This window comes from Urocampus carinirostris, chromosome 14 (genome assembly GCF_059441175.1).
Source record: "Urocampus carinirostris isolate Australia breed hairy pipefish chromosome 14, RoL_Ucar_1.0, whole genome shotgun sequence".
Classification (NCBI taxonomy): domain Eukaryota; kingdom Metazoa; phylum Chordata; class Actinopteri; order Syngnathiformes; family Syngnathidae; genus Urocampus; species Urocampus carinirostris.
Genome location: NC_142362.1, coordinates 20,804,723 through 20,823,667, shown reverse-complemented (window position 1 = coordinate 20,823,667; position 18,945 = coordinate 20,804,723). Strand labels below are relative to the sequence as shown.

General features: G+C 39.9%; 1 long non-coding RNA gene across 1 annotated transcript; it reads left to right on the top strand.

Moving 5' to 3' along the window:
* The first annotated feature begins 11,404 nt into the window (after nucleotides 1-11,404).
* On the top strand, nucleotides 11,405-15,018 carry LOC148352936 (uncharacterized). Its single transcript, XR_015852728.1, has 3 exons — nucleotides 11,405-11,560; nucleotides 11,668-11,741; nucleotides 14,801-15,018. It is a non-coding gene; the product is annotated as an uncharacterized LOC148352936 (long non-coding RNA).
* The last annotated feature ends 3,927 nt before the right edge of the window (nucleotides 15,019-18,945 follow it).

Genomic DNA, 18,945 nt, shown 5'->3' with positions numbered 1-18,945 from the left:
TCTTAAGAGTGACGTTCCGGGAATGTCGTTTTCTTCTTGATTTATGTGAACAGCCAATTGCTGTTGAAAACACAACAATAACCCAAAAAATAAACTTACTTTTCCTTAGGACAAGATTATATATTTTTTTGTGCTTGCAGTTCTCAGTACTCTGTCAATCTTTCCCCTGCCTTGGCTACCTCTTTGCCTGCAGATCTGTTGCTGACAACGTCCCAAGATTTATTGTTACTATTTTAGATGGTGGTAGTAATACTAGCAGTAGTTAAGTTCATAGTACGCATGTTGCTAAAGCAATAGCACTGCTACTGCTATTGGCATTACTATGCGTATATTTCTTCTGGTCAAGGAAATCTAGGATACTGCAAAATTACCCAAGAGTCTGTTAACCCCCTGGCAATGCTTGAACATTCCGATGAGTCGGTGACCTATAACCGTTTAACCTGTACTCCACAAACGTGCGTGATTCGTGGATGGTATGACAATTAGCTTAATTAAATTTGAGTTGTCTGAATGACAAAAAAACACAAACCGGCCGTGCGATTAGGTGTAAGTAACTTGCCGACACGTGGGGAGTACAGCTGGTGCTGTATTTCAGTGGGAAAGTGCCTAAAATAGTTCAAGCTAAATAAAGAGCAGGTGCGAGCTAGCGTGTGTCGGGTTACGTAAAGAAGCTTCTGAAACACAAACACGGGGGAGCGTTTTGCAGTGTGCTCACCCAAGAGACCTTACAGTTGAAATTTGTCTGCGTCATAGACTGCGTTGTCATCCTGGTCGGAACATTCCTAGAAAGCTGTGATAGTATTTGTTGTCTGCAATCTCAGGCTTGAAATGTTCCTGTTTTGGGGTTCCTTAGACCTTAACTTATGGCCTGTCAGTTTGTCTGTCTGTTTGTGTGTTGTAATGTGTAATGTAAACATTTTAATTTAATCTTATACATTAAGGTCCGCCCTATGAGACCTTAAAGCTTAAATTTTCTTTCGTCATAACATAGGGTATTGCTGGTCTGTCCTTGACTCATCCTGGTCTGGTGTAGTCTGGTCCATTTCTAATCAGGTCAATTTCTGATCCTGTTCTGGTACTTGAATATTTCTTGAACTGGTATGGTACTCCACTGGTCCTGATCTGGTTTGGTACTTGTTTTGAACTTATCTGGTCTGGTTCTTTTATTGTCTGGTCTGGTCCTTTTCTTTTTTTTTGTCTTAGTGTGATCTGGTCACTGTCTTGCCATTGTCTGGTCTGGTCCTCTTTGTATCTGGTTCTTGTTTGGTCTAGTGCTTGTCTTATCTGCTCCTCGTCTGGTCTTAGTCTGGTCCTTGTTGGGTCTGGTCCTTGTCTTATCTGGTCCTTGTGTGGTGCAGTCCTTGTCTCTTCCAAGTCTGGTCTTGTCATTGTCTGGTTTGGTGTGGTCTTTGTTTGGTCCCTGTCGGGTTCTTGTCTGGTCCTGGTCTGGGCCTTGTTTTGGCTGTTCTTTGTCTGGTCCTTGTCTGGTCCCTGTCTGGTCCCTCTCTGGTTCTTGTCTGGTCCTAGTCTGGGCCTTGTTTTGGCTGTTCCTTGTCTGGTCTTTGCCTTGTCTTATGCTGTTGTAGTTTATGTAACGTGAATAAAACAAAACATTCCTTCTTAAAATTAAAGCATTTATAATCAAAATGCCAGAAGCCCATTGATAAAAATACTACAAACTTTTTAATACAATCTTACACAATTATAATTAGGTCTGTAGTGAAACACTTGTTTAAAAACATAAGTAATAACTGGGAAAAAGAAAATAATAATTATCTTTACATGTAATTTTTTTTTACTTCATTACACTAATTATGACATGTGTGTGTAGTATAATAAATGGTATCCTAAAACTTTAAATTATTTGAATCTAACTTGATAAATTAGACTGCAATTTCTAAATGATACCACCCAGCCTTTTTCCTAAAAGGAACATATATGCTTAATTTAGTGACAAGAATATATTTTAAAGTTATCTAAAAAAGTCCACCTTGTTTATCTTGTTTATTTGAAATCCACTTGGATTGAAACGCAGCTTGGTTAGCATCATATCCTAAGCACGAGGTCCCTGGGACATAATGTCCCCGTTAGGACTTTACTTTCAAAGTGTCATGAATATTCCCACTGGCGTCTTAAAGAGCCAAATAATTCCCTTGTGTTTACATGTCCATTAGAAATGAAATGAACTTTGACCCCGGTTTCGACCTACCTTGTTCGGGTCGCCAATGACGACCGTCAACAAACATTCCGCCGCCGCGGGGACCGGTCCTAATTCCCAAAAACTGCTCCGGCAGTTTCCACTTCCCAGGTCCGACCCAAACTCATATTTTCCTTAAAGCTCCGTCTGTCCTATCCCGGTTCATGTTTGAAACATTCCCTTCAGTGGCAGGTTCTTCGGCGCCCTCGGACTGGAGAAGGGTATGGTGTTAGCGTCGTGCACTGTTAGCGTACTGCATTGGGCACCCCGAGTGTCATTGTTGGCGAATAGCGTTAAATGCTTTTGCAGCTGCTGCTGTCCCCTAAAAATAGTGAGGGGAGATAAGTATGGCGCTTCCATTCACTCGCCAGCCAGTGCTAAGGATAGGCTAGCTGTGCGCTACGCGAAAGAGCGTTAAGCGTAGCCTTCATAAGAGGAAGCTTCCGGTATTTTTGCGGACTGATTAAGCTCGCTCAGAAGAATTCAGGGGCCAAACGATTTAGATTTGTAGTTAGTTGTAATGTTAGCGTCTTGACAACGTTTTTTATTGTAAATGGCTACGCCAAACAATGACAAATTAGGCATTTTCATTTTAACTGATTGTTACTATTATCATTTTTACCCCTTTTATCTCTTGCGTTTCCTTTCACCTGTCAGCCAGTGCTAAAGATAGGCTAGCTGACCGCTAGGCGGAAGAGCACTTAGCTTGGCCTTCCAAACTCATAAGAGGAAGGTTACGGTATTTTTGCTGACTATTTCCCTCTCTTTGAAGAATTCCGGGGGCGAAGTGTTTTCTGTTTGGCGTTTAATATAATGTTAGCATCTTGGCTAAAGCCAGCTAGCAAATGCTAAAAATCTATTGTAATTTGCTAAGCCAGACAATAACAAATACGACATTTTCATTTTCATTGTTATTAATATCCTTTTTTTACAAATCTTTTGATCGTTTTAAATATTAAGTTATATTCATACTAACTAACAATAAAGTTATTGAAAATCGCTTTTTTTACCTCTTTATTTTTAATTTTTGCCTTTTCTCTCTCTACTCTTTTTTGTTGTCATTATCCTTTTATGTTTTGTTTAGTTAGAACCCGTTGTAATTCCACTATATCCTGTGTCTTCCTACTTTCATGTTTGGTTCATTTAGATGTAATTACTGTTTCTGTCATGTCCTGCACGGTTGTCATGGCATCCAGCTAGCCCCGCCCCTTGACACCGGCTGAGACGCATTGAACTGGTTGCTTGTGGAGTACTTAAACGCTCCTTTTGGGACTGCCCGTTGCCAGACCATTGCTTTACGATGTTGAAGACCTGTTCATGCCTGTTTGATCCGTGTAATGCCTAGTTTTTAATTTTGATTACCTTTGAACCTGTTTTGCTTTGTCCTTGGTCCGTTTGTGTGTTGGACAACTTTTGTTTTACAATTAAAGTGAAAGATCGGCTACGCAAATGAGTTCCGACTTCCTGCTTCCTGGTTCGTTTCCTGACAGATTCAACATGAAGCACAGATGCATAGTCGATCCTGCCAAACCATGTGAACTCAGCGAACGATCCCAACCCAATTTGGGGAATACTGGAGAACGCCGTTTGGCTATCGCCCAGTGAGGTCACCGCCCTTCAGCTGCAGGTCGAACAAGCTCTAAGCATACAATGCCAGATGGAGCAATTAGCTCAGCGGATTGAGCTCCTATCGGGAACGGTCCCGCCTTCCGCGGCTCCTTCTCTGGCCGCGATGTCACCTTCCCTGCCCACTCGAGCCACGGCCCCGCCCATCGTGGCCATTCTGTGCCTCGAATTGAGTTCCCGGGAAGATTTGGCGCCGAGCTGTCCAAGGCGTCTGTCGGTCTGACTCTCCTGCTTGCCTGTCTGACTCTCCTGCTTGCCTGTCTGACCCCCCCTGCTTGCCTGTCTGACCCCCCTGCTTGCCTGTCTGACTCCCTTGCTTGCCTGTCTGACTCCCTTGCTTGCCTGTCTGACTCCCTTGCTTGCCTGTCCGACTCCCCTGCCTGCCAGTCCGACTCCGCCGATCGCCAATCCGACTCTGCCGATCGCCACTCCGACTTTGCCGATCGCCAGCCCGACTCCGACGATTGCCAGCCCGACTCCGACGATCGCCAGCCTGACTCGTCCGCCTTCCGCTCCTGCCTCTCTCCGTTCCTGCGTTTTCGGAAGGGGGAGTGGGGTCGCCCTCATCGGAAGCGTCGACCCATTCTGGGGGGCAATGTATTTGTTTCCTTTTGAGACCTCAGGAGCTGTCCCTTGAAGGGGGGGTTCTGTCATGTCCTGCACGGATGTCATGGCATCCAGCCTGCCCCGCCCCTTCACACCGGCTGAGACGCATTGAACTGATTGCTTGTGGAGTACTAAAACACTCCTTTTGGTACTGCCTGTTGCCAGACCATTGCTTTACGATGTTGAAGACCTGTTCATGCCTGTTTGATCCGTGAAATGCCTAGTTTGTAATTTTGATTACCTTTGAACCTGTTTTGTTTTGTCTTTGGTCCATTTGTGTGTGGACAACTTTTATTTCTCAATTAAAGTGAAAGATCCGCTACGCAAATGAGTTCCGACTTCCTGCTTCCTGGTTCGTTTCCTGACAGATTCAACATGAAGCACAGATGCATAGTCGATCGATCCTGCGTTGTGCGTTTTCTAGCATGTGTTGGAGTAACTTCAATGTCTTTGAATTTTGAAGATCCTACTAAATTTTCTTCTACACCAGGGATGTCAAAGGTAAATCTACTAAGGGCCAAATCCAAAATTGTTGTGTTGAAAGTTAGCGGCTGCTGGTGCTAGTTGCTTATGTTGTGCTTGTCGCAGCTAGCAACTCCTCATGCGACCTTGGGTGTCCTAAAAGGCAATTCAAAATTAAATTTACCATATTTATTATTATTATTATTATTGTTATTATTATATTGAGTGTAGAAGGGAAAGTGTTCTTTAGCATTGTTAGACTGAAGACTGACCGAGTTTCTCCTCAAGAACAACTACATCGACACTTCTGTCCAGAAGTGTGGGATTCCTGGAGTGCCCGGCTGCCTCGAGCACACTGGTGTAGCTTATCAGAGAAGCCCACGAGAACAGAGGAGACCTTGCTGTGTTGTGGGTGGACCTGACTAATTCCTCCAGGTCCATTCCACACAAACTAGTTGAGCTTGCACTACACTTCCACCACGTTCGCAACTCGATCAAGCACCTGATCCTGGATTATTATGACAACTTAAACATTCCCTATTGTAATATACAATAATGTATCGAGATCTTCTCAGGGGGATGTACACTATCTGTTACTGTTTTATTTTTTTGGTCAATAAGTCATCTTCTAAAATTTTGTTTCGTGTCTACATAAACATAAGCTTCTCAAGCCATGCCAGAACCGGACAATTGGAAAGTGAACACTGTCCCAATCATTAGAAAATTAGAAATACAGAATTGCAAAAACAAAAAAAATAAATATACTTTTCAAGACTTTAAAGGACTGCTTTTCCCCCTTAAGGCGATTTTCACCTTTTGAGCTCCTTGACACTGGAATGTGAGCAGAAGAGACACCGGCAAAGTTCCGGACATGTTCAGGCCTGGAAAATGACAGCAAACATGCACTTTCCCTGAACTGGACTCCAGAAATCTTTCTTTATTGCTTCTGTCAATCGAGGCCAACAAGGAACCTGGAGGCAGTTATATCAACAGTGTCTCTCATCCTTTCTTTTTTCTTCTTTTTTTGCAAATGCAAAGTCTACAATCAATATTCAAACAGGAAAAGAACAAGAATTTCTCCTCAACTTTTCTTGCAACCGGATGACTAGAGAATCATCAACACAGCCCAGACAATCATTGGCTGTTCCCCGCCCAGTTAGAGAACATTGTAGATATGTGCTACCACAGCAGAACCTTGCAGACACTTATCAACAAAGCCCATCAAATTATTGGCTGCTCTCCACCCAGTCTATAGGGCATTATAGGTTTTTGCTACTGCAGCAGAACCTTACAGAGAGTCATCAACACAGGCCTGTAGATCATGGGCTGTTTTTTGCCCAGTCTGAAGGACATTGTTCACTGGCGCTACTGCAGCAGAATCTTACAGATTATGGTCTGCTCTCTACCCAGTCTGTAGAACATTGTTGGCTTGTTCTACAGCAGCAGTAATTTACAAAGTTGATACAGCACAAAAAAACATGGGCTGCTTTCTGACCGGTCTAGATTACATTGTTGGCCTTTGCTACCTCAACAGGACCTTACAGAGAGTCATCAACACATCCAACAAAATCATAGGCTGCTCTCTGCCCAATTTGATGGTCATAATTGGCCTGTGTCACTGTAGCAGAACCGTACAAAGTCATCAATACAGTCTAGAAGATCATGGGCTGCTCTCTTCCCAGTCTCGATGACATGGTAGTCTTGTCCTATCTAAGCGAACCTTACAGAGAGTCATCAACACAGCCAAGAAAGTCATGGACTACTCTCCGCCCAGTCTAGATTAGATTGCTGACTTGCGCTAAGGTAACAGAACCTAACAAAGAGTTATTGACAAAGCCCAGACAATTATAGGCTGCTCTCTGCCCAGTCTGGAGGACATTGTGGCACTGCAGTCAATCAATACAGCCCAGAAAAATCATGGGCTGCTCTCTGACCAGTCCAGTGTGCATAGCTCATTTTGTCTTATATAAATAAAAAAATTTCGACCAACAATTATCTAAAAGAATGCACGGTTATATCATTTTTGATGAGTTTTTCAGATTCAGGATGTCTATTGTCAGTGTCAAACGCTAACAAAACTTTGGATCATCCATCCATTCATAGTTAACAGAAAATACCGAATTCACAGAATGATTATTCAGACCGATATCTATGAAACCCAATACCCATAACCCAGTATAAACATTAAAAGTGCAGACATGGTACCATAAAAACTTAGTAGCAGTTCAATGAATTGAGTCAATGTTTAAAGTGAAATCCTGCCACTACCTTATACATATTACCTCTCTTAATTTTCTTTCATATTCTTTTTTTTCTTATTTTTGTCTCATTTATTACTTGCTTGTCCTGGCTTGGTGGATCAAATATCGCTACCAATGCACACTTCTTTTGGTCCCAATGACATTAAGATACTTAGATTGAATAACAACAGCCATCTCTAGTGGTCATCTTTGGTAAGTGCAAGAAAAAAATTGCTACGGACGGGTGATAGAATGAATTTATTTTTGTATTTATTTTACCCACTACTTTATTAATGCATGTTTGAATAGAATTAAAAAAATACACACTGGCTTGCACTTCTGCATTCATATCAAGATGAAAAGAATATATGTCAAAGTTCAAGGCCTTACACGCCTAAATATTCCACCTTTTACTTCATTTTTTTCATTTTTTTTTTTGACGAGAGATTTATCTCCTAGTGAGGTTAATCGTTAATGAGAGAGACAACTCCGGAATGAATGACAGAGATTTTTCCTTTGGAAACATGTTTACACGGCTCATTGTAGTGTTTCTTAAACTTAAAAAAAATACATATAAAAATGTAAAGAAGATTGTTGACAAAATGACTTTTCAAGATTGTTTTGAATTTATATCTAGTATTTGACTTTTAATAAAAAATACAGGTTTGTATATTGAATATTTAGAGGTGTTTTAATCAAATAGATGTGAAACAACTAGATATAAATCCGTTGTATTTTATTGACTAATTCAGTGTTTTTCAACTCTTTTTGAACCAAGGTTCACTTTTATTTATAAAAGAGTTCCGAGGCACACCGTCAAAAATGTTTGAAAATGAAGTTGTGTCAAGTATTTTACTGTATTACCTCATAAGCAGATAGTTAGTATATAGATAGATAGATAGATAGATAGATAGATAGATACTTTGTTCATCCCCGAAGGGAAATTCACATTTCCAGCAGCATCCCTGAGCTGAGAACAATCGAGAACAATCGAAAATAACACGGGAGCTGCTGGAGTGGCTGCCATTCGTGACGGCGCCGGAAGAAAAGATTCAATTTGAATCATGTACAAACAAACAAACAATTGAATCATGTACAAACAAACAAACAAACAAAATAATCATGTTTCAATAAGTGGAGTGTTAATAAAATGGGGGGAAAATAATTTCTAATACTGATATAATGCTGTTTAATAATCCGTTCCTCTGTCATCGTAACTTTCTTACCTGAATCAAGTGACCGAAATTTGACAAACAATACAGCATTATGCTACAGTGTTCAAGGTATATTTAAAAGTGTATCTTACCCCACTGTTCTTGGAAAACCAGGAAAAGAAGTTTGAGGCTCTCTCCTTCATGAAATCCGATGAAGTCCATGAGATCCGATATATACTGGTGTATAAAATCACTATATAAAAAGAAGAAAATAATACTTAAAATAAAAAAGAATGATGTGCTTTATTTATGTTTTTATTTTTTAAATTCCAATCTTAAACTGCTTTGTTAAACAACTCAAGTTATTAAATGTAGTCTGCTACCTGATGAGCAGTAAAAGTATATAAAAATCTACTGCCACCTACTGATATGGATGAGTAGCTCCTCAGTGGCTTTGCTTTGCCATTGCATTTTTGCTTGCATTAGTTTGGTCTAGATCAGGGGATGGTGTCATAAGAGACGGCTCAGCTAAAAAGTCTCTGTAGTGCGAAGTGGAAGGAGAAGAGGACGACGAGGTGAGCGGAGAAGATGAGGTAAAATTTTGGACTATTTGATAAAGTTTCAGGAGCGAGCAGAGAGAGTGGGAAAGGTGAGATGGCACAACATTCATTTGGACAGGTAACTTAAAATTAGTTTTACCTGGTTATATCAGTATCAGAAATTATTTTCCCCCCATTTTATTAACACTCCACTTATTGAAACATAAATATTTTGTTTGTTTGTTGTACATGATTCAATTGTTTGTTTGTTTGTACATGATTCAGATTGAATCGTTTCTTGTACATGATTCAATTGTTTGTTTGTTTGTACATGATTCAAATTGAATCGTTTCTCCGGCGCCGTCACGAATGGCAGCCACTCCAGCAGCTCCCGTGTTATTTTCGATTGTTCTCAGTTATTTTCGATTGTTCTCAGCTTAGGGATGCTGCTGGAAAAGTGAATTTCCCTTCGGGGATGAATAAAGTATCTATCTATCTATCTATCTATTGCAGTTCTCCGTCTGGAAAAAAAGCAAAAATACTGAATAATGGCCTGATTTTTTTGGGAAAGATAAAATTGGGCAAATTCCAAGGGCACACTAGACACGGCGGTCTCACTGCACACTAGTGTGCCCTGGCACACTGGTTGAAAAACACTGGACTAATTTATGTGTCCATGTTGTTCAAGGTAAGGTTCGTATTTTATCCGTCAGCCTTTTTCCGTTTTAATCCTGCTAACTTTTTTTTATTTTTGCACATTAGTCACGCATTGGACATTAACTTACAGTATCGAATAAAGAAGCCGTACCCTGATTTGAAAAAAAAAAATAATAATTCAGTGACTGGCAAATAAAAAAGAACCGGTTGGCATCTTTGGCTTGAAACTTCTCATCTTTTTACCCCATGAAAATCTATATGTTTACTTTGTTTCTTTGTTTGACATATTTACAGTTTTCCCTTAATTAACTCCTGCCACTTGCTGGCAAGAAGTTCATGGTGTCCCCTTCCCACTTCCTGAGGATGGCTAGGTTGAGCTCCAGCCTCCCCACTACCCTACTGTGGATAAGCGGCGCAGAAAATTAATTAACTCGTCAAGTTGTCTGAGGTTATTTTTTCTGAACGGAAATGAGGGTGGAAACAAAACAAACAAAATGAGAAATTAAGGACGACAAAAAAAATCACTTTTGTTATGATAGAAACAAAAGGATTTTTGTATAATTTGCATCCTTCAGATTTACACTACTGATGGATTAAAATCAGACGGGAAGTAGACGTCTATATCATTGTAAAAAACATTTGGGAACTTTTGTTTCAATCTTTTTATCTTTTTTCTCCCTTTGAAAACTGTAACCATATTTTTTTTCTTTTCGTTCAGTTAACTTTTTCTGCTTTCTTTTATTTCATCATGTAGTAAAGTTGTTGGTTGTAACTTTTCCTGAGATGTGGTAAAATATAACCACTAACATTGGCATTAAAATATCATTTTTACATTAAAAAACAAATTAAATCAAACGGGGGCAGAACGGCAGAGCAGTGGTTAGCGCGTGTGTGGCACAGTTCTGAGGTCATGAGATCGAACCTTCCTGTGTGGAGTTGTATGTTCTCCCCGTGCTTGTGTGGGTTTCATCCGGGCACTCCGGTTTCCTTCCACATTCCAAAAACATGATGGTTACTTGGCTGGTCCAAATTGTCCCTGTGTGTGACTGAGCGAGTGAGTTGTCTGTCTCTGTGTGCCCTGCGCGACTGGCTGGCAACCAATTCAGTGTGTCCCCTGCCCACTGCCTGAAGATAGCTGAAATGGGCTATGGCACCCCCATGACTACTAAGGATGAGCGGTGCAGAATATGGATGGATGGATAAATCAGACGGGAAAATTACATAGGATTTTCTTTATTTTTTTACTTTTGTTGCAATCGAATACAATGTATGTGTCTATAATAGGCACGCTTAAGACGATAAATTCCAGTTGAAAAAAATGAAGCCAGAGGTTAACATCCATCCCTGAATTATCTATTTTTAGTTTTTTTCCAGAAACCCAACTAATGGGCAACTTTTGCTTTAATGTTTTATCCTAGAAAACCATCGCATATGCAATCTATCTATCTATCTATCTAATCTCATTTTTATCTCTTTGCCTTCCTTTTCTCCATTTTCTCTCTCCCTCTCTCTCTCTCTCATTTATTACCATTACTCAACAACACGGCCGCTTTATGCGTCGGACTACTGCTTTTCTGCCTTTTAAAAAGCCTACTGATGAAAACAAAATACCGTTTCATTTTCAAACATTAACTATAAAAAGTGTCGAGATTACTAGTATTTTGTCATGCGGCTGCATTATTTTGAAACTAGACTAACTACTTCCGCTTTCAAATAAGCACGTGTTTTATATTATTTGAGATAGATATTGTTTGGCAAGTAAAAGTAGTGGGTATGATAATATTTACCGGGTTTTAATGTCAAAAGTTTTGTTTGTATGTTATTTCTTTTTTTTTTTTCGGGAGGCGAACTTAATATGTCTATCTGCGCCGCCTCTGTCCGTCCCATGAGAAGGGCGCCTTTTAGGACCTGGCGGAAGCCCCGTGCGAGTGAGCGAGTGGGTCTCCAGCCTTCCTGGAGCCCCCCAGCGCGGATCACTTGTTGCGGGACCGGCCTAAGAGGACGTCGGAGTCCCCCCTCCTAAATTGTTTTTAATTAAAATAAAAACCTCTTTGGAGGTGCGAGGCACGCGGCAATGAGGTTGGTATTTCATGTTGTTTCATTTCTGCAAAAATGACCGATTTGTTCTCTGCTTTCGGTGAAGAAAAAGGTCGAATTTTATTTTATTATTATTTTTTTTTTTGCAGGTGTTCCATACGGTTGGACAGTTTTTTATGCTGCGTCCTCGTTTTTGCTTGCAGGGTTGCGACGCAATGGCCAGGTAAAGTTTACTTTTTAATTTTAATTTAATTTAGATTTAATCGAGAGTTGATGAATGATGTTCATGAGTTGGAGAGGGATTTGTGTTGTATGGGAAGTCAAGAGTGCCAAAAATAGAAACGAAATCTACAGCAAAATTCTAGGTTACTATGTAATTTGGTTGCTTATTATCTGATTATTATGTAAAATAGAACAAATATCACTACATTTGTTGCTTTGTTAACATGTGCTGTCAAACTAACTTGGGTGTGCTCAAGTCTTGAATTTGATTAGTTTTCCAGGACATCGTTTGATTAAAAGTTAGTGTCATTGCTTTAAAATATGCTTTTTTTTAAAATTATTGAAATATATTCATTTCAAAGGTAAAACCATAACATAGTCTCTTAATTTAATTTTTACGTGTTTTTTAAACTAATAAATTCACTTATTTATGATAGATGTAGATGTGTGTGTGTGTGTGTGTGTCATTAGTTAGTAATATTAAATATTAATATTAAAATTAAAATTATGCTGTCAAACAAAGCTTGGTGTGCTCAATTCTTAAAATCGATTGCTTTTCCTGGACATTAGTCATGTCTGTCCTGGAGCCCAGCCTCCTTTTGTTTGATTGACAGCTCTGCTGAAAAACAGGATTCTGAAATTAAAACGCCAGGCAAAAAAAAAAATAGTCAATGAAAACACATTGTTGATAAACATGAAGTTAATTTTTAACGTGTCAACTTAATATTGTTGTTAAATCTATCAATTTTAAAATGAGACTCTTCTTGTCAATCTTAACATTGATTGCTATTCCCTGGTCATTGGTCACTTTTATTCTGTAGGCCCGCCTCCTAAGGTTTGATTGACAGCTCTTAAAGAAAATAACACTTTTTATCTTTAAATAAAACAATAGAAATTCACAATTTATGAAAATTATGAAAGATTTAAATTTGATAAACAAAAATAATGAACAGTCATATTACATATTTACCTTTTAATCAGCAACCCTTTTTTAAATGTGTAACTAGTCATTTTTATTTATTTCATTTTGTCACTCTTGGGTTTCCGTAGCCTTTAGGTTGCATTTTATTGGCTGAGATCCAGATGCTGTTTTGAATAATTGACGGGTGTTCCCTTTTTTGCTACTTGCAAGCAACACGAAATGAAGAAGGTTTGATTAATATTTGATAGATTTGCAAACAGATGAGTTGTGGGCTAGCATGGTTTACGGTTAGCGATTGTCTTTGGAAATCTCAATGTTCTCTGGTGGATGAGAAAGCAGCCTTTTGGTTAAAGTGACCGTGTGTATTATATAACAACTCTTAGTGATACGAAAATACTTAATTAGTTTAAATGGAACACTTTAAATTCAGATCATTAGCAAAAACACTGGCATTTGTCATATTTGACCTTTTTCCCACTGTTTCCTTCTCTAGCCACTTAGCTGCAGGGTGTGGTTTGCTGCTGGCTGTTATTGTTATAGTTAGCAGCTTCATCCATCTCTACTAGTCATGCAAGCAAACTTTACCAAGTCCCATGATTCAGGCATCTTCGGCTAATTTTTGTCACTGTTTCCTCTTTTAGCCTTTCACTTTAGCCTCTTGGCTGGTGGCTATGGCTCTCTGCTAGCCGCTATTGTTAATGTTAGATGTTTTAGCTTTGATCTTCTGTGTGACTCGCCTTCCACACTAGAATTCCGTGATTCAGGCATCTTCCATTTTTATCCAAGGTTTTCTTCTCTAGCCACTAACTTGTCTGCAGGACATGGCTACCTGCTGGCCACTATTGTTTTTGTTAGACACTCGAGCTTTGTTCTTCAGTGTAACTCATCCAAAGTTGCTTATTCAAGCTAACATCGCTGAACATCATGATTTCAGGAATATGGTCGTTTTTTCTACTGTTTCCTTCTTTAGCCACTCACTTGTCTGATGGCTGTGGCTCGCTGCTAGCCGCTTAGTTATTGTTGGCTCCTACTACTTCGTCCTTCAGTTTGACTTTGCTTCCACAACTGAGCGTCGCGGAGTCCGGTGATTCAGGCATCTTCTGCTTTTTTTCGATTGTTTCTTTCTTTAGCAACTCACTTGGCTGCAGACTATGTCTCGCTGCTAGCCTCTATTGTTATTGTTAGCTGCTCCTACTAGGTCCTTTTGTGTCACTTGCCTTCCATAGCTAAACATCTCTGAGCCCTGTTATTCAGGCACACACCCCCCCACACTGTTTCCTTCTCTAGCCACTTGGCTGTAGGCTATGGTTCACCACTAGCTGCTATTGTTATTGTTTGCTCAGTCCTTCTGTTTCATTTGCCTTCTACAGATGCTTATGCAAGCGAATGTGGCTAAGTTTAGGCAACTGTGACTTTGTTTCCACTGTTTCCTTCTCTAGCCACATATGTTATCCACCTGGCTGGAGGCTATGGCTAACTGACACTGTTATTCTTAGCTGCTTCTGCACCGTCCTTCCGTGTCACATGCCTTTAATAGCTGAACATCGCTGACTCCTGTTATTGAGGCATCTTCCGATTTTTTTTTTTGCTGCACTATTTCCTTTTTTAGCAACTCTAGTCACATGGCTGCAGGCTATAGGTCGCCGCTAGCTGCTATTGTTATCTTTAGCCATGTCCTTCAGTGTCTGGGGGAAACCCTAACGCCTAAGATGTTTCATGTGAACTTTGCTAAGTTCAGGCAACTATAGCTTTTTCCACTGTTTTCTTCTCTAGCCACTTCTGTTAGCCAAGTGGCTGGAGACTATGGCTCACTGACTTGGTTATTGTGAGCTGCTTTTGCACCGTTGATCAGTGTGACTCGCCTTCTGCAGCTTAATGTGGCTAAATTTTACACTACAGGCATCCGTCGCTTGTCATCCTTTTCTTTTTAAACTACTCTTTCCTTCTCTAGCCACTCATATTACTTAGTTACGTGATCCAGGGTTCTGAGACTTGGTTTGCGTGTGTAAGTGGCATCCCCTCAGGCTTCCATAGTGCACATACTTCAGCTTTAAGCTACAACTCTAGTACTAAATTTAACACACTGTCACTTTAACCCACCTCGATCTTTGAATAAAGGTTATTTGGATGTGTCTCAGGTACTCGCAGTAAAGCGAGACCACTGCTGCCTCTGGCCACTCATCCGTCATGCATCAAGAACTAGACCCCCTCCCCAGAAAGACCCTTTCACGCACCTGCGATCCTGAATCGCAAAGACCTGGGGCCACATGACATAATGTCGTACCCCAGCCTCAATCAGGATCCGATTCAGACCCGGTCCCCGGCTGGGTTAGGAATCTCTATTGTCATGTGATCTTTGACATTTGGCCTGAAGGGGACGGAGGGGGAGGGGCTCAAAGGGGGACTTCCCGCCGGGCTATTTCACGGATGAATTAGATGCCCCTTTAAAAAAAATCAAGTTTCGGGGGTCTACTTTTGGGGGTCTTGGGAACACAGGGGAGCTGTTTAAAACCTATTTGGAAGACCCTAGTTTAAAGTCACAGAGAGGTTATATTGGACCTCATTCAGTACCTTTGCATGTACTACAAAAACGAAAACTCCTAGAATATATTAAAACAGGGTTCCCCCCAGTGCTCTAAAAGCCCGCTGGACCACCCAGGATTTTGCGACATTCGTAGACTTTTTCTGACCAACCCTAACTACTACCTCAGGAAGTTTTCAGGGGAAAATCCTAACACACAGCTACAGCAGAACCTCAGGGATATGGCATGAATCTGAGGAGTGGATCATGAATTGCCGTATAGAGGGGGGAGAGAAACCTGGATTAATTAGCTCCAAACCCCTGGTACCCCAGAAAAAAATAACAAAATCGTTTGTTGTGAGTACTACTTAAATATGATTGCATGTAAATATACATAGATGGGAAACTTGGATTTACTTTCGTTTGACTTGAGCTGGTAAAGTGGAGTAGCAGGTGGATGCAGAGTGGGGTAGAAGACGGCGGATTTAAATTTATAATGAAATCTTTAATAGTCGTCCTGATCATCGATGCATGAAATTGAGCAAACCGTGTGCCTTCTTTGTATTTTTTGATAATTGCAAGCTTTGTTTCCATAGTTGTCATCTTTTAACTTTTTACATACAGAATTGTATTTCTGACTTGGAAAGTCGACAGAAAGCACATATGATTATGAACATAAGGAAGAGACAGAAATGCATTCTGGAGGGTAATTCTGCCTATAGCATATTGGTATTGACATGATGTAATGCCAACCAATAGAAGACAGGAATTTTACTGTATATGATGTTGACCAATAGCAGAAATTTGTTTTTATGTCTGTGAAATAATTTGTTGTTTATGTGGTATCTTGCGGAAAATACTGTAAAGAGGCACTCCGAAAAATAATTGTGTAAAATAAAAATGTCTTAAGGCGGGGTCACTGTATCCTGGGGGTCTACTGTAATCTAGCTTCTGAGAAAAGGGCGGCCACGCCCCCTTTTTGCCTGCAAATGTTAAATTTCTGTTGGTCCTAGGTTACAAAGTTCTCTGGAAACAAAAACGTCCATCTTCTTGCAACGGGGCAGATGCTTTAGCACCAGGCGTGTGCACTCGCCAGCTCATTTTTGTACCCAAATCCCTTCGAAAATGTTGTTTCCTTCTATCTAAGTCGAGCTTCAATGCAAATGGAATAAACGGTCGTTATATCATAATATCGTAAGAAACTGACTTTTGTTGAGTCACTTAACCATAACCACCAGGCTTAGCAAGTCTTCAGGGGGAAACCCTAACACTCATGTGGTTCCAGGGAAAGGTGGCCCCGCCCCTTTTTGTCTGCGAATGTTCATTGTCTTAGGGTTTCCCCCAGAAAACTTGCTAACACTTATCTCGTTCCTGGGTTAAAGATCGCCACGCCCCTTGTTTGCCTGCAAATTTTGTTGGTCTTATCTCACAAACTTCTCAGATTGATCAAAACTTGAAATACATTGGGTCAGTTTTTTTGGAACAAAGACAATATACTTTATTAGGGCAGGTGCTTTAGCACCAGGCGCTCATTTTTTTTTTTTCACCTTTCAAAATGAAGTTTTCTGTTGTGCAACCAAGGAGTCGGGTCCACCAGGTTTGAACTTGGGGGGGCAGAAGGGGGGTGGGTCATTTAAAGTGTCAAGTGGTCTACAGCTAGCTTAGCGGGTAAGCCATTACTCCCATTAGCACAAGTGATCCATTTAGCTTCGGTGTCACTCACCCAGACCAAAATCGGTTCTCCTGATTTATTGACCCGGGATTGTTTTATCGAGACTCGTCCCGATGACGAGACCATTCATGGACAAGACGAGAAGAGACATGTAAAAAAGTCGTTTTTTAACCTTAACTTGGATGTTTTTTTGTGATCACATGGACCCATCTGGATTTTGTTGCCAATCTTGGGATTGAATTAGGACTCTGAAAAACCTTGCCTGCTTTTTAAACAAACAAAGCGTGTTTTCTTTCTTTTGTTCTTTCAGTCATTTTTTTGTTTTGCTTTCTTTCTGTCCTTATCTCTGTCTGTGTCTTTCTCTTTCTCTTTGTCTTTCTTTCTCTTTCTCTTTGGTTATCTCCTTCTTGATTTCTCCCTGTGGATTATTCTCTCTCTTTCTCTTTTTTCGCTTGTTTTTTCTTTATATATTTTTTTCTCATTTTCTTTCTTTCTGTTTTTTCTATGTTTTCTGTCTCCTTTTTTGTTTCACTCTTTTCTCCTCACCCCCCTTCTTTGTTTTTCTCTCGCTTTCATTCTTGTTTTCTATTTTTTCCTTAATTCACTCTCAGTTTCAATATTTCTATGTTTCATTTTTTTCTTTTTCTTTATTTCCTTTTTTCCTCTATTACCCTCCCTATTTTTCTGTATTATTTTATTTATATTTGTCATTTTCTCCATAAATTGGTTATTTTTCTTTTTTGCCCTTTCAGTTTCTCCTTTTTTTCTATATTTCTCATTTTCTCCCTTTCTCTGTCTGTCCCTCTATGTTTCACCCTCTCTTTTTTTCTCTTTCTTTTTCTAATTGTCTCTCTCCCTCAATTTTTTTACTCTCCAGCTCTCTACTTTTTCTTGATCTTTTTTTCTCTGTATATCTCTCTATTTCTCTCTACATTTCCATCTCTATCCTTTTCTCCAAATGTATCTCTTTCTCTCTCTTCATTATTTCTTTCTTCAACTGTACCTCTCTATTTATATCTTACTCTCTTTTTCGTTGTTTCGCTCTCTTTCTCGCTCGCCACATGCACATTCTGTTTAGAGTGCTTGTTTATAGAGGAAACATTTGCACAAATACTTCAGTTATTTGTCATTGAGTTTTATTTTTATCAGAGGAAACAAACATGTCGTTCTTTGTAAACAACACAGTGAAAATTCTTTCAGGCATTCAGAGCTCCAAGTTCAGTAATGCTTTTAAAGGTACCAAAATCCATTTTGGCCATGAATTAGCATAAGAGGAGGCCATCTTTTTTAAACGTTTTGACAAAAACATATTCACAAACCCGTAATTATAACACCTGGGCGATGTTTCCCGATCCATTTCCTCCCTAAAGCTGTAATTTGAGTTTTTACATGGCAGAACTTGTTTCAGGTGCCGTCTACTTCAGTTTGGAGCTCGGAAAATACAGAGGCATCCACGGTGTAATTGCTAGCTTGGACGCGAAGGGAGCGAGTCGGCACGGCTAACTTCTTTAGCGCTAATGGCTGACTAGCGCTAGGCCAGTTCTCGGCTCTTTACTGTTTGGTGCTAAACCATCACTTATCTGCACGTTTTTGAACCAGCCAGGACCTGCTCGCTATGTGCTAACATTAACAAGCTAAACATTAGTTCGCTGTTAGCATAGACACCATAGCAAACAGTAGAATACTGTATACATACGCTGCCCTACTTACGAACGAGATACGTTCCGGACGATCGTCCGTAAGTTGGATTTGTTAGTCAGTTGCGTCAGTGCTATACTTTGTATGTTTAAGGTTTATATAAGTATGTTTAAGGCTTATATAGGTAACATGTATTGTTTTTTACTAAAAGATAAACATTTCACAAAATAATATGCTCTATAAAGATAAATAAAGTTGAGTTTAACTTACCTTTGGAAGATGGGCTTCAAGAGGTCCTCCTCTATGGTAGAGGGTAGACAAAAAAATCAATCCAACCATTTTCTCAACCGCATCAAGCTTTCTTATTCCACTTTAATTTCAAAAGAAACGGCTCGCCTCTTCTTTACACTTTACACCAACCATAATGAACGGATCCACAAGATATTAAACAA